Source organism: Meriones unguiculatus, chromosome 17, assembly GCF_030254825.1.
Source record: "Meriones unguiculatus strain TT.TT164.6M chromosome 17, Bangor_MerUng_6.1, whole genome shotgun sequence".
Taxonomy (NCBI): domain Eukaryota; kingdom Metazoa; phylum Chordata; class Mammalia; order Rodentia; family Muridae; genus Meriones; species Meriones unguiculatus.
This window is the reverse complement of record NC_083364.1, coordinates 27,187,978-27,201,113: the sequence shown is the minus strand read 5'-3', so window position 1 is coordinate 27,201,113 and position 13,136 is coordinate 27,187,978. Positions and strand designations below refer to the sequence as shown.

General features: G+C 47.5%; 1 long non-coding RNA gene across 1 annotated transcript; it reads left to right on the top strand.

The window, feature by feature from the left end:
* The first annotated feature begins 4,959 nt into the window (after positions 1–4,959).
* LOC132648512 (uncharacterized) lies at positions 4,960–9,621 on the top strand. Its single transcript, XR_009586898.1, has 2 exons — positions 4,960–5,094; positions 6,602–9,621. It is a non-coding gene; the product is annotated as an uncharacterized LOC132648512 (long non-coding RNA).
* The last annotated feature ends 3,515 nt before the right edge of the window (positions 9,622–13,136 follow it).

Here is a 13,136-nt window from a genome sequence, read left to right as displayed (position 1 = left end):
TATGTTCAGAGAAAAAGGCTTTTGGGGCATCTGCTATCTTTGAAGTCAGGTGCCTGGACACAGAAGGAGGAGAAGACACCACCTATCCTGAAGCTCTCTCTCATCACACTGGGGTCAGCAACATCTGATCTGCTAGGAACCATGGGCCGTTATACAAAGCTGTCTCACTGCTAGTGTATGAATTATCGCAACATGTGCATGCCAGCCAACAAAATGCCAGTTAGCCTTGCCCCAGGATCCACCAGGTGTCTTGGGAAGGTAACCCAGCAGCGGTTGTCCCAGAAGACACTGGAGGAACCATCCACACAGCCAGTGCCAGCACACTACTGTTGGATAACCGAGCCTGACCACAGAGGCAAAAAGATGAAAAATAGTATCTTGGTCCTCATGGTCACAAGCCTGGCTCTGCGGATCAAAATCCAAAAGAAGGCTGCGAACGAGGGAGTCTGTGAAGGGGGAGAGCAGGGACAGACAGAAGTGCGGCAAGGAAGAGATGAAGGCTCCAGGTTTTTGGAGAAGCCCTCCCCCCAAAACCCCCAGGGGTTGCTCGCCCTGCCCTTCCATTCTGAGCACTAGGGTCTTCCTTCTGGTCCAGCTTTACGGAAGAGGCAGGGTGTCCATACAGAATGGCAAGGAAAGCCCTCAAGATCTCAACAGATCTTTCTTCTTTTTCTCTCCTCTTCCCTCTCTTTCAAGGGACCTTGTCATCGCTGCCACTGCTTTTATCCTTTGCTCTGGTGAGATGCACCCTGGGGAAACCACCGTGATTCATGTGGCTGGTTTTACTTGACCCACAGAAGGAATGATGGGAATCCTCCATTCTCTTTTGTTTGAAAGAAGGTTTCCACTCAATGCTATCAGTGTGGCCTTGATGCCTGTCACATGCTCCACCTCACGAAAGAGAAAACCAGTTTAGTGTCAAAGAAATGAGGCGTGTGGCTGCTGAGGCTGGAATCTCACCCCACAGGCAGCCAGGATCGTCTCCATCTTGGAGAGGAGAAAAGCAGAAGCTACACTATCCCCGTCCCCGCTCCATTTTTTTCCTTTTTGCTTTGGTTTGGTGTTTTCGAGACAGGCTTGCCCTGTGTTTAGCTAGCCCTGGCTGTCCTGGACTTGGTCTGTAGACCAGGCTGGCCTTGAACTCACAGAAATCCACCTGCCTCTGCCTCCTACAGGCTGGGATCAAAGGCAAGCAGCAACACCGCCCAGCCCACCCTTTCTTATTTTTACCTCAGAGGAAGCAGAGGCTCCAATTAGAACCTGACCGTGGCGACACATCAAGAAATCAGAGCCTGAATTTGGCCCAATCAGGATGCTCCTCTATCAATCCCAAACCAGAATAATATAGAGCCCAAAGAAAGCTGGGGATTTGGTTTCTGGCCACTACTGATCAGCTAGAACTTCTTAGCAGTAAAAAACAAACAAACAAACAAACAAACAAAACAACAAAAACCATGACTTTTTGAGGGGGAAAAGGCTAAAGGAATATGACACTGGAATGAGTTTGGTTAACAGTAGGGAGAAGAAAGATTAACAATGGGTTTGCCCACATAATTTCAGTCAGTGACAAATACTTTAAAATCATTTTTTTCTGCCTGGGGGAAAAAGAAACTCTCTAAACTTCAGTGATGACTTGGGTGGTATTGACATTTATCTCAGCCGCAGGTTTGGAAGGTAAACAAAAGGTAAATGATTACACTATTTCCAGTTGCATGGTTTTCAGGGAAATTCTAGCCAGTGAAGAAGCAACCCGCCCCCCTCCCCTGCAGCCTTCTTCATCACCCTTTGCCAACTTCAAGGTGAGCGTCACTCTTCAAGAGAAGAGAGGCGAGAACGATCCACGTCGTGTGCTTGCTGGGATTTGCACAGCAAGACTTTCAGAAGAGCCGTGGCCTCACCCTTGAAAGTTATCTGGGGCCACCGACCCCAAGTAACTCCTGGCACGTTGTTAAGTTGGACACTCAATAATCCCCTCTGTTGCTAGCTGAGGTTGCAGTGGGTCTGTTCACGAGTGAGTTAAGAGTCTGCGAATTTTTGTACTGATGTGCAGAGACATCTCTGGACACACAACAATTCACTCCAGAAATGTCTATTTTCTTGCACTTGTATGACGTGCTGCGTGCTAAGGAAACACAGCTGGAGAGTGTTTCTTCCAGTTGCTCCATGCTGTGCGCGACGGCATGGCTCCCTGCTGCCTGAACACAGAGAGGTTTCCGCCCGGGACCCAGAAGAACACAGCCCTGGTGTGGGAAGAGTTCTCCCTCATAGTCAACCTTTTGACCACAGAACCTGCCTCCTACCCTGCACAGATAGAGTGAGGCCCACAGAGGGGCTGCAGAACAGCCGCCCACACAGGAATTTTCTCTAGTGCCTGAAACCCGCTTGAGAACGTTCAGATACAGGGACATCTCTTCCGCTCTGGCAATCCTTTCTGTTGTTCTCTCACTGTAGCTGTGAAGGAGCTCTTCCCTTTTACACCAGCCTGATTTCAAACCTCACCAGGAGTACCAGGTTTTTTTTGTTGTTTGTTTGTTTTGTTTGTTTGTTTTGTTTTGTTTTGTTTTTTGATTTTTTCCCCTCAGCGGTTACACAGACTAAAAGCCCTCGGGCTCCAGAACATCATGTTGTACCTGCTCCTGTTTCTAGCCTCTGTTATCTCTCTTCTTCCAGTCACTGCTCAGCTAAAGCCGTGTTGGGAAGATCTCGTCATCTGATTGAACTGGCGAGACTGACTCCAATGGCTAAGCAGTGAGACAAGTCACCCTGTAGACATGAATCATTTAGTTACACAGTTGGGTGGACATGGCTTGTGTCTGTAGAAGTTCTGTATAGTTCACTAATGAACTGATGGAAGCTGGCTGTTACAGAAGGGGTTCTCCTGCTTCCCAGGGATTTATCTGGACTCTCAAAAGGGTTAGCAATGAAGCCAAAACACAGACATTCCTCTCTGTGGATTGCCTAGATCAGGTGTCTTGAACATGTACGGGGAATATACAGACTTCAGTGAAAGGCTTGTGAGTTGGCATTGGTTCTAAATGTGGCAAGGCTCTAGGCTGGTAGCATTTCCCCCTTGCTGTCTGATCTCTTGACTACACTTGGAAAGGGGACCCATCTTTTGTGGCGTGTGTTCTTATCAAACGTTGAACGGCAACAGGACACTAGAGAGACAATTTGTGTTGAAGTTGCAGATTACGGGGCTCTGGTAGCCTTCTTTGTGTGCTGAGATTTATAACCAGAATTGCAGCCATTTGATGGCTAGTAAAGATACCCCAAGGAGTTCCTGAGATAAGATTGGCAGAGTGCTAACTGTGAAGCCTGGCATGGGGTTGGCTACCAAGAAATAGTAGTTCTTAACAGTCCTAATATTCCAGTATGGAGAGTACACAGAGGTAGTGCGGAGAGTGCTAAAGAGGTGGTCTTTGCCTTCATACAGCCCATGTCAGAAACAGTATTGCCTAATGGCTAAGGGTAAAGGATCTTTGGGTTTTATTCCCTTGGGCAGGTTGCTCAAACTCTCAGAGTCTCATTTTACTCATCTGTAAGAAGAGCAATTATAGCAGTGAATCCTTTCAAAGATGGTTTCCAGTACGAATAAGCAGCACTCTTAACGTTCCTGGCAAGCACCATCTAAACATAGATGCTATACCAGTCACACAGGAGGGATATGCCAGGTGAAAGTGATACGCACCACATATGTGTTTTACCTTTGTATCAATATGCTGTCCCAGAAAGCCCTTGTGTTCGTAACGTTTGGCAAAGGAAGGAACCAGAAGAAGGAAGGCAGCCAGCGTTATAAGAAAACAGTTGGTTTCCTACCCAAGGAAATCGGCAGGACAAGGTCCAAGATTGTGGGCAACAGGTGTAAGTGGCCAGAGAAGCGGCATCTAGTGGGCACAGACAAGCTTCCTGCGGCTGAGCTGGCTGTGGCTAAGCTTTCAATGTCTTCCTGCTGCAGGTGCTTTCAAGTCACGGGATAAACAACAGAAACCTCTGCTGGGAGTAGTTCTCCAGGGCACGGCTGTTTTGCTGTACTTTTCTCTCTGTTAAAGGGATTACAGGGATCGGCCTACTCCCAGATAAGGGATATTGGAGAACACTTTCAGACAAACATGCTTGGGTCTGAAGCCCTGCTTCCAGAGGCAGCTTTTCAGTGAGCCAAGCAGTGAATGACTATTTAATGCATGCCACACTCAGCCCAGGAAGCACGGCCACTTTTCTGGGGACAGAGGGGACAGAAAACCTAATGGAAGGGTGAGGAGCTTGTGTGGTTTGGATGAGAATGGTCCCCGTAGGCTCATATGTCTGGATGCTTGGTCATCAGGGAGTGATGCTACTTGGGATGAATTGAAAGTTATGGTCTTGTTGGGGTAGATGTGGCCTTGTTGGAGGTGTGTCACTGGGGTTGGGCTTTGAGGTTTAAGGAGCCCAACCAGGCCCAGTGGCTGTCTCTTCTGCTGCCTGTGAGTCCAGATGTAGGACTCTCAGCTACTTCTCCAGGAGTAGCTTCTTGGGCACACCATGTCTTCTCAGAATAAAGCCTAGGCTAACGGGCTTAGCCTGGGCCTGGAACCTCTGTGATCAACTGGAAAAATGCAGCAGTGCCCATCACTTGGATTTGCCTCCTGAAATAAATATTCGAGCTCTGTTATAGGAACTGAAGAGGTGCTGTCTCAGAGGACTTCAGAAGTCCAAATACTCTTGTTCTGATGCTCATTGCCAGCTGGGGACAAAGGGAAACAAAGAGGCATTATCCTACAATCTTTTGTAATGCGGTATGGCCTTGGTGTTCAAGACCTCAGCCAAGACAGGGACAGGCCAAGAGCCAGGAGAGTGCCCAGGGCAAAGGCCAGCAGGGCTTAAGGCAGCCAGCAGCATGCAGTGGCTGACCAGCGCCAGGGAGCAGTGTCCAGAGGCAGGCAGCTGTGCCCTGAAGTGGGTTAGTGCCCAGTCACAGGCAACAGTGCCCACAGCCAAGCAGTGGTACTCAGGGCAGGCAGCAGGATTCTCAAGCCGAGAGCGTTCCTCAAGAGAATGTGGTAGCCAGGCAGGCGGTAGTGCCCAGGAGACGGCAGCAATACCCAGAGATGTGCCAAGGTACTTGGAAGGGAACAGGCAGGAGTCCTGGGGGAAGCCAATTGTCAAGAATCAGGCAGTAGTGCTCAGGGGAACGCTCTGGTTCCCTAAAGAAGGAATTAGTCCTTAAACCCTGGCACGAGTCACCAACGTCAGACAGCAGTCCCTGGGTGCAGACAGTGCCATCCATGGACAGGCATCCTGGGATAAGCGGTGATATCTGCAGGGTGGGAGAGGCCTCTAAACTTAGGCAGAAACATCTTGAAGAAGGGCACAGAGCAGACGGTGGGCAGCTCTCTGCAGGGGAAGGCAGCAATGCCCAGCAACGGGCTGTGATGCCCAGGGACAGAGAGCAATTCCTTAAAAAAAAAAAAAAAAAAGACATGGCACTCACGTGAGCCCCAAGTCTTTAGATCACTCTTAAATAGTATCTACTCATATAAATAGGTCCCATACAGCATATTTTAAGAAATACACAGATTATAAAACATTTAAGTAGAGACATCTGGGAACATCACGTCTCAGAAGGGACAGGAAATGGTTACTGAGGACACCGAAACCCAGAAGCTACGTGTACCAAGTGGGTGGCTGCACTGTCTCTTGTAGACAATCCAAAACTAACAGGTCAAGGCTAATTTACTTTGTGATGCAATGGAATGCAAGCCCACAGTCAGCTTGTTGTTCATGTGTCCTCAAAAACAAGTCCAGGGGAAAGCTATTGACAAGGGAACCTCGGCGGGAGATGAAGGAAACAGGTGACCCCGACTGGGTCAGGGGAGGCTTGGGCCACTGGTTCAGATCAGCAGTCTCTCTTCCTTTACCGTGACTGACTAACATTTTCCCAGTGCAGCGTGAAAGGTCACTTGACTGCGTCTGGTCTTAACCCATTTTGGTCTCCTGCACCTTGTCAGAGTAGAGATTTCATTCAAGAGCATGCCCCAGCCTCTGTCCTCCTCTGCCAGTGTCAGATGAGATCCTAGTCTCCCTCCATGGTGCGAGCCATCAGTACCTACCCTGGGGAGGACATCCCTTCCCCTTCAGACCCCCCCAGATGCTTCCCCTTTGCAGGCCAAACCATCTTGGGATCAGGAAAAACAGTACCAGGAAACCCTGTTTGGGATGCCCTAATGAAAACCAGATGCCAAGCCAGGAACCACACAGACCAAAACAGTTCTGAAACCTCTGGACACATCAAGGAGGCTCTTGGTCTCCAGACAAGAAAAATCAAAATATACTAGGCTAGGCTCTGGCGAGGCTCTTGCCAAGGTCATTTTAAGGGACCCTGCCCCTACACACACACACACACACACACACACACACACACAAGCAAGCATGCACACACGCCAGTATTGGTTGTCAGACCTGGATTTTTTTCACTATATCTCAATTACTCATTTTTTTTTTTTTCCTCAGTAAAGGCATTTTGGTCAACTATTTAAATAAGCGTGGTTTAAAGCTGATGGCATTCTTCTGCTTTCTATTCAGATAAATGTGTAAACAGGTGGGGGGTGTGCGTGTTATTTTTCAGAGCCCATGTGATGTGCTGTGGCAGCCCAGCTGGCATGGGACCTGCTATTCCTGTCATGAAGAAGCCAGGATCTGGCTCGGGGCTATAGGTATATACCCAGGAGAGGTGCTGGTGACATTGCCAGAGAAGAAGAATGTGTGTAAAGGAGGGAGAGGAGAAGGAAAGCAGAGAAGCCAGACTCCAGGAGTGAGGCAAATGACCTAACAATGGGCTCGGCATGCCAGTGGGAGCAGCCTTCCCCTGAACCAGAGCCATCTTCAGCAGGAACTGGACCATATGGCCTCATGGGTTGGAAAGCCCCCACCCCTCCATGATCTGTATGCTGGGAAGGTATCTGAGCCCAGAGACCAGTTAATGGAGGACATGGTAGAGTAAGGCTGCCCTCCACCATTCACTGGCTAGCCTCAGGCCATCCTCGGTTCCCCAGGATCTCCTGGTGATTGACCCAGCAGCAACTTAAAATACTCAGTGGATCTCTAGAGTGCAACGTTCTCATACCAACCCTCCCATGGAGAAAGGCATTCTCAGCTGCTTTTTATACCCACAGTGATGTGTTTTGGCTCCTCTCTCACTCTCTGCACCTGAGACCTTGGGCTTTTCACCTGCTAGAAAGATCACGAAGAACCCCCACCCGAGTCAAGAGGGAAGGCAGGCACACGCAGACCTGGCTATTTCCAGAGAGGAACTGACTTGACAAACACCGGGATGGACTCAAAGCCAGGCGGGAAGATTACTCTCTGTGACTGTATAATATGTCAGCTCCTGTCCATTACCTTGTCATCAGCATCCCCTCCCCGTTCTCCCTACCTCCACCCCCCAGAGCTTGCTCCTCCTTGCCTAGGAGATGCTTCATGCTTTTGGAGTCTCAGCTTTGTTTCCTACACTACGAGCGATATGGCTTTCCTGTTCCTGCTTTGGCATCCTACAGCTTCAAAGCTTGCTTGATCACCCTTTGTGAGCACCTAGGATCTTCTTTTCTAAAAATGGTCACAGTAATGCTCGCAACTTTACAGACTCTTTCAAGATTTGAAGGCTTTTGTTTTTACTTTCTTTTTTGGTCAAAAGAGCAAATCAACTTTCTCTCCCATGGATGAGCCCTGTGACCGCCTTTGTGGGCAAAAATGCAGCAGGGTAGTTGCTGACGGGTTATCGGGCCAGATCATGGAAAAGACCCCATCCTGGTCTCTCTTCTTTTTGAGGTATGTGTCTTGAGACTGTGCATCACAGGAGCTGCGTCCTCCTAGAATCAGCTGTCACATATGAGAAGAGGGCCTTTAAATGAATCCAGTCCCCAGCCCCTGAACTACCACAGTGACACCAAGAAGAACAAAGCTGTCTCCATCAAGCCCAGCTGTCATGTGGACTTGAGGGGATTAAAGAAAAACCTGCTATTTTGAGCCGTTATGTTGGTAATTGGTTCCATAGTAACTGAATAGACACAACCCTTATTGTCTCATCCGCCTGTCCTATCACCTGGGCTATCCTGATCTCTCTTTTCTGGCAGCTGCCGAGCATACTGGGAGGAAGTCTTCTGCTCCTAACAGTCAGCATTCCTTTACCAAACCACAGAACACACGGTACTCAGGCTGTCAGAACGTGAGGTCCCACAGCGTCTTATAGTGCCCCTGATGTTAGGCCCTTCATTCAGGTAGCTTGTTACTCTGACCACTCGTGTAAGACAAGCTTGCCTGTAACTGTGTCAACAGACATCAGTTCGGGGGGAAAACCTGAGGGTGCTGCAGTCAAACCGTGCCTCCTCACCGATGCTCCTGAGCTAAGGTGCTTCTCTGCCCTGAAGCATCAAACCGTCTTGCCTGGCTGCTGTTAGCGTATTCTGCCCTTTCTTGAGCTCTTCCAACTGGCAGGAGTTGTGAGAACTCCTTGCCAAGGAGCAGTGGGCTTGCAAGTGTAGCGGGCACTTGACGCTTAAGCTCTCTTCGTGAGATACTCAGGGCCAATAGAAATATCGAGCTGATCAGAACACCACTCCTTCGTGCTGATGGACTCTGCTTTCCATATTGGCTGATCCATTCACCTACTACAGCAGGTGCCCCATAATTAGCAAGGAAGGAATCCCACCATATGCCTCCCCAGGAATATTCTAATATGGCCTTCAAACACTTCACAGAAACTTTGTCTGTTGCACACATTCCCTGTTCTCCCAGTTTAGCAAGGTAGCTCACAGAGAAGGCCAAAGCCTTAGCTAGCTGGTAAGCTTTGTTTTTGTTTACACAATCCAGGCCTTTGCAGTGGTCTCCAGGACTGCCATCCATGGTTCTCAGAAGTCGTCTTTGCTTCTAATTTCGTGTTATTGCTTTTATATTGAATACAAACCCAGCCCATGTTGGGCCTGCAAGATGGCTCAGTCTGTGAAAGGTCTGATGACCTGAGTTTGGGATTCCCAGGACCTCAATGTGGCAGGAGAGAGCAGACTCCCACAGGTTGTCCTATGACCTCCCAACGTGTACCGTGGCACCCATACATGCACACATGGTGCACACACAGAGAAATAGATAAACAGAACAACCAAAAAACCCAACCCCGCCCATGTGGAATTTGCCATCTCTGCGTTAGCATTAAGGGAGACTAAAAGGAGGGCAGGCACAGTTAGGGTACATTATGTATTTGAATTTGCATTTAGATTGTTATTTGTTTTACAGAATAGCTTGACCTTCATTGGCAATTATAGAAATATGTCTTTAAAAAAATCTATAGCCTCAGGGCTGATTTTTTTTTTTTATAGCTCAGGCCATTATTTTAGCGCCACCTGGGGGCGAACATTGTTTACTGCAGCGGGAAAACCGAAACGGAAAAAAAAAAAAAACACAAAAAACAAAGTAAACCCACCAAACCTTTGATAAACAGAGATACAAACTTGCTTCTTTTTGCCTGTCTGTCCCAAAAAAGGTACCCCAGTTGTGCAGTTGTGAGTGTCTAATTGTTCAATAATTTTATGAAATGTGTTTGTTAAACCCATCATCCTACAATGGAGAATCGGGGCACTTTGTGATAAAACTGAATGTGGACATACTGACTATGAGTCTAGATACATATTTTCCCAGTACGGCGTGAAAAGTTCGAATTCTACTTCCCTCTTCCTTCATCAAAACAAACAATGCTAGAAACACCCAGACAGAACGAACACCGGTAAGGAGAAAGGGAAGACTCTTGGGGGAGCAGGGATTGATGAGACAGCGGGAATATTTGAGAGAAGACGGTGTTGTCGTACAAAGGGAGGTGAGTTCTGGGCGGAGGGCAGTATGGCCATCGGCAAAGCGTGTTGAGAAGGTTGCTAAACCTGTCTGTGGCTTGAAGACGTTGTGAAGAGAGTGCGGATGGACTGGGGATCTTCGGATGAAAATAGACCTCGGCAAACACAGTATTCAGATTACAGTGCAGAGGCGGAGACGGAATATTGGATCGCCCGGTGGGAGGACCCCAAACAGCCTGGGATGAGGGACGCTGGATGCAAGCCCCTAACTACAGTTCTTACCTGGGCAGCCTGGGTACAGACCTACAGTCAGCAGGAATACAGTGTGAACTACAAATGTGCTTCAACAATTTTAGTAGTCACATCTTGAAGTTTCAGAAGAATTTTAGGTGAATTTTAATCGTACATCCTCTTTTTAAAGCTGTATTTTACTTTACCCAATATAACTCAAAATAGTATAGTTGTAGTATAGTCAGTATAAAAAAAATTGAGATTTTTACATTTTACAGTTAAATCTTCAAAATCCAGCGCAGGGGAGATAGCTCAGCTGGCAGCGTGCATGCCTGGCATGAACAAAGCCCTGGAGCTGACTTCCAGCACTAGTAACCTGGGCATTGTGGCTCATGCTTGTAATCCTAACACCTGGCAGACGCAAACAAAAGATTCATGCTCAAGGCTAGCCTGGGCTACACAGTGAGTCTGAGGCCAGCAGGGCTACATGAGACTCTGTCTCCAAAACAGAAAAACCCAGTGAATATCTGGTACTTCATCATAGCATCTCTTGAACTCGGACCACACCCTCGGCACCCAGTGCTCCAGGGAGACTGTCTTGCAATTATGTCAGGAAGCCTTCTCAGGAAGGCTGCTTTAATAGGGGGCCTGTGTCTATTTACTATTTGGAAGAGTTTTGTCTTTCAGTGGTCCGGTGTTTTGATTTTTAAATTCCATTTATTTGCTAATGTTGAGGGGGAGAATACATACAAGGTTTTCTTGTGGTCAGAGGATGACCTGGAGGAACTGCTCCTCTCCTTCCGCAGTGTGGATTTCAGGAATCAAACTCAGGTCGTAAGGCTTGGCAGCAGATGCCCATTACCCACTGGGCCATCCTCTTGGCTGGACATGGGCTTTTGGTGTATAACATTCATCTAGGAACTGTACTGATGATCACCGTCTATGACTTTATTCAAGCTTTAATCACTTGTGCTGGGGCAATTATGGTGGGCAGAATTGAAGAACACGAACATCACATAATTTTTTTTCCCCTTTCTTATTTTGGAGTCCCTGAACATTCTTGCCTTTTCAGATCTCTAGAACTACAGTTTTGTTTTGTTTGTTTGTTTTTAAAGAAATAAGATTCTTTTTACTCCCACTTGTAGTAACACCAAAAACTTTCCATTCGAGTGTATTTAAAAGAACATTATAATTATGCTGTGTGTAGTGGAAGTTTTGGTTTCTTTATAAACTCAGTTATGTGAGCAGGTTTGTTTTGTTTTGTTTTAATACTATCTGTGGGATATAGGACTGTCTTAGTTTGTCCACAGCTGATAATTGCCTTGTGTGGCTTGGAGAGGGATGTGGTCTTTGCCAGCTGCAGTTAGTGGAATTCTGAGGACTCTGGGAGGGTATAAATACCAGAGTCCAGAGAGAGGAGGGGCTTCGAGGAGGAAGAAGGCTGCTTGTCTGTTCTGCTGCTGCCATTTGCTGGACTGCAAGATAGCGTGATGACTGAGATTAGTATTTTCCCAAAGAACTTGACATCACTCACCAGCTGGAACTTAGTCCAAAGAGGTCTACATCCCCTTTCCATTCTAACCTTTCTCTCCCACCGAGGGTTGGAGGGTGGGGAGGTTAGAAGGGAGGCAGAGGCTTAAGGAACCCCAAATAAAGGAAAGTTTAAAAAGTATTACCTATAGTCATGTGTGTAGTTATATGCCTGCATGAGCCATGACACAGGTGTGGAGATCAGAGGACAACTTTCGGAATTCTATTCTCTTCTTCCACCTTGTTTCTGACCTGATTCATCTTCCAAGGCAGGTGGCCTGCAACCTTCCCTGTATGACTTTCCAGTCTCTGCCTTCCACCTTGCAATAGGAGTATGTGAATACAAGCCACAAGCCACAGGGCCTGGCTTCTGGTGGGTTCCAGAGGTGGAACTCAGGTCATCAGGTCTGTATAAGCCCATAGAGCTACATCCAAGACTTCTGAGCACAATATCCAACTACGCTGGGAATCTAAGCACTTAGCCAATGACCGAGGAGCAGGGAAAAAAATACAATGTGTAAAGGGCCAAATTAGATCCTAAGAGAGGCACAAAAGCTCAAGTTAAAAACTTAGCCTTTAGCTGGTCAGTGGTGGTGCACGCCTTTAATCCTAGTACTCAGGAGGCAAAGGCAGGTGGTTCTCTGAGTCTGAAGCCAGTCTGGTCTGCAGAGTGAGTTCCAGGACAGCCGGGACTACGCAGAGAAACCCTGTCTTGAAAAAGAAAACCCAACAAACAACAAAAAACCTTACCCTTCTTCACCTTCATTTGGCAGAAAACAAGGTTCAAAGGGGTTAGATGGCTTCTGGCATCCAAGGTTAGATCGGTTTCCAGGCCATTTTGCTTTACAGAGCTCCTTCAAATGCTATTTTTCCTTGTTAATCTGAACTGCAAAGAACACGTTTTCCCACAGTCTTTACCTAGCACCCATTTAAAATCTTTTTATTGTTATTATTGTTTACTGTCTATGTGCATGCACACATGCAACATGATGCTTTTGCAGATGTCAGAAGACAACCTGTGGATGTCTGTTCTCTCCTTCCACCATAGTGCAGGTCCCAGGGATTGAATTCGGGTTGTGGTGCTTGCTGGTGTCTTTATCCACTAAGCTGACTTTTTGGCCTCTACCACCCGTTTTCTAACAATGTTCCTGTGCTTACATATTCGTTGTACTAAGCACATTTTCAAGCGCAAATTGCATTGGTTCAAATTCTGGCCCCAATTTAAAGCTGAGTCTATCCGTATAAAATACTTGGAACAAAACCTAGCTCATAGAAGGCCCCTACCAAGCCCATTAGTCCTTCTCAACGAACAGAACAAGTTTCCACTGGTCTTAGCCTGCAGCACTGTCGTCTGGCAGCTTCCTCCCAATCCAACATCCCCCAGAAAGGAGGGGTTGTGAATCCCAGGGCTCAGGAGATAAACAGAAGGCCACATCTGGAAAAGGAGAAACTTGCAAGATTCTTAAAGCTCCTACTCCAGCCTTGGATGAGAAAAACAACTGCCAGGTGGGGGTGGGAGGGGTGTAGAAATGACCAGCCGGCCTCAGATTTCTGCAGATTTCC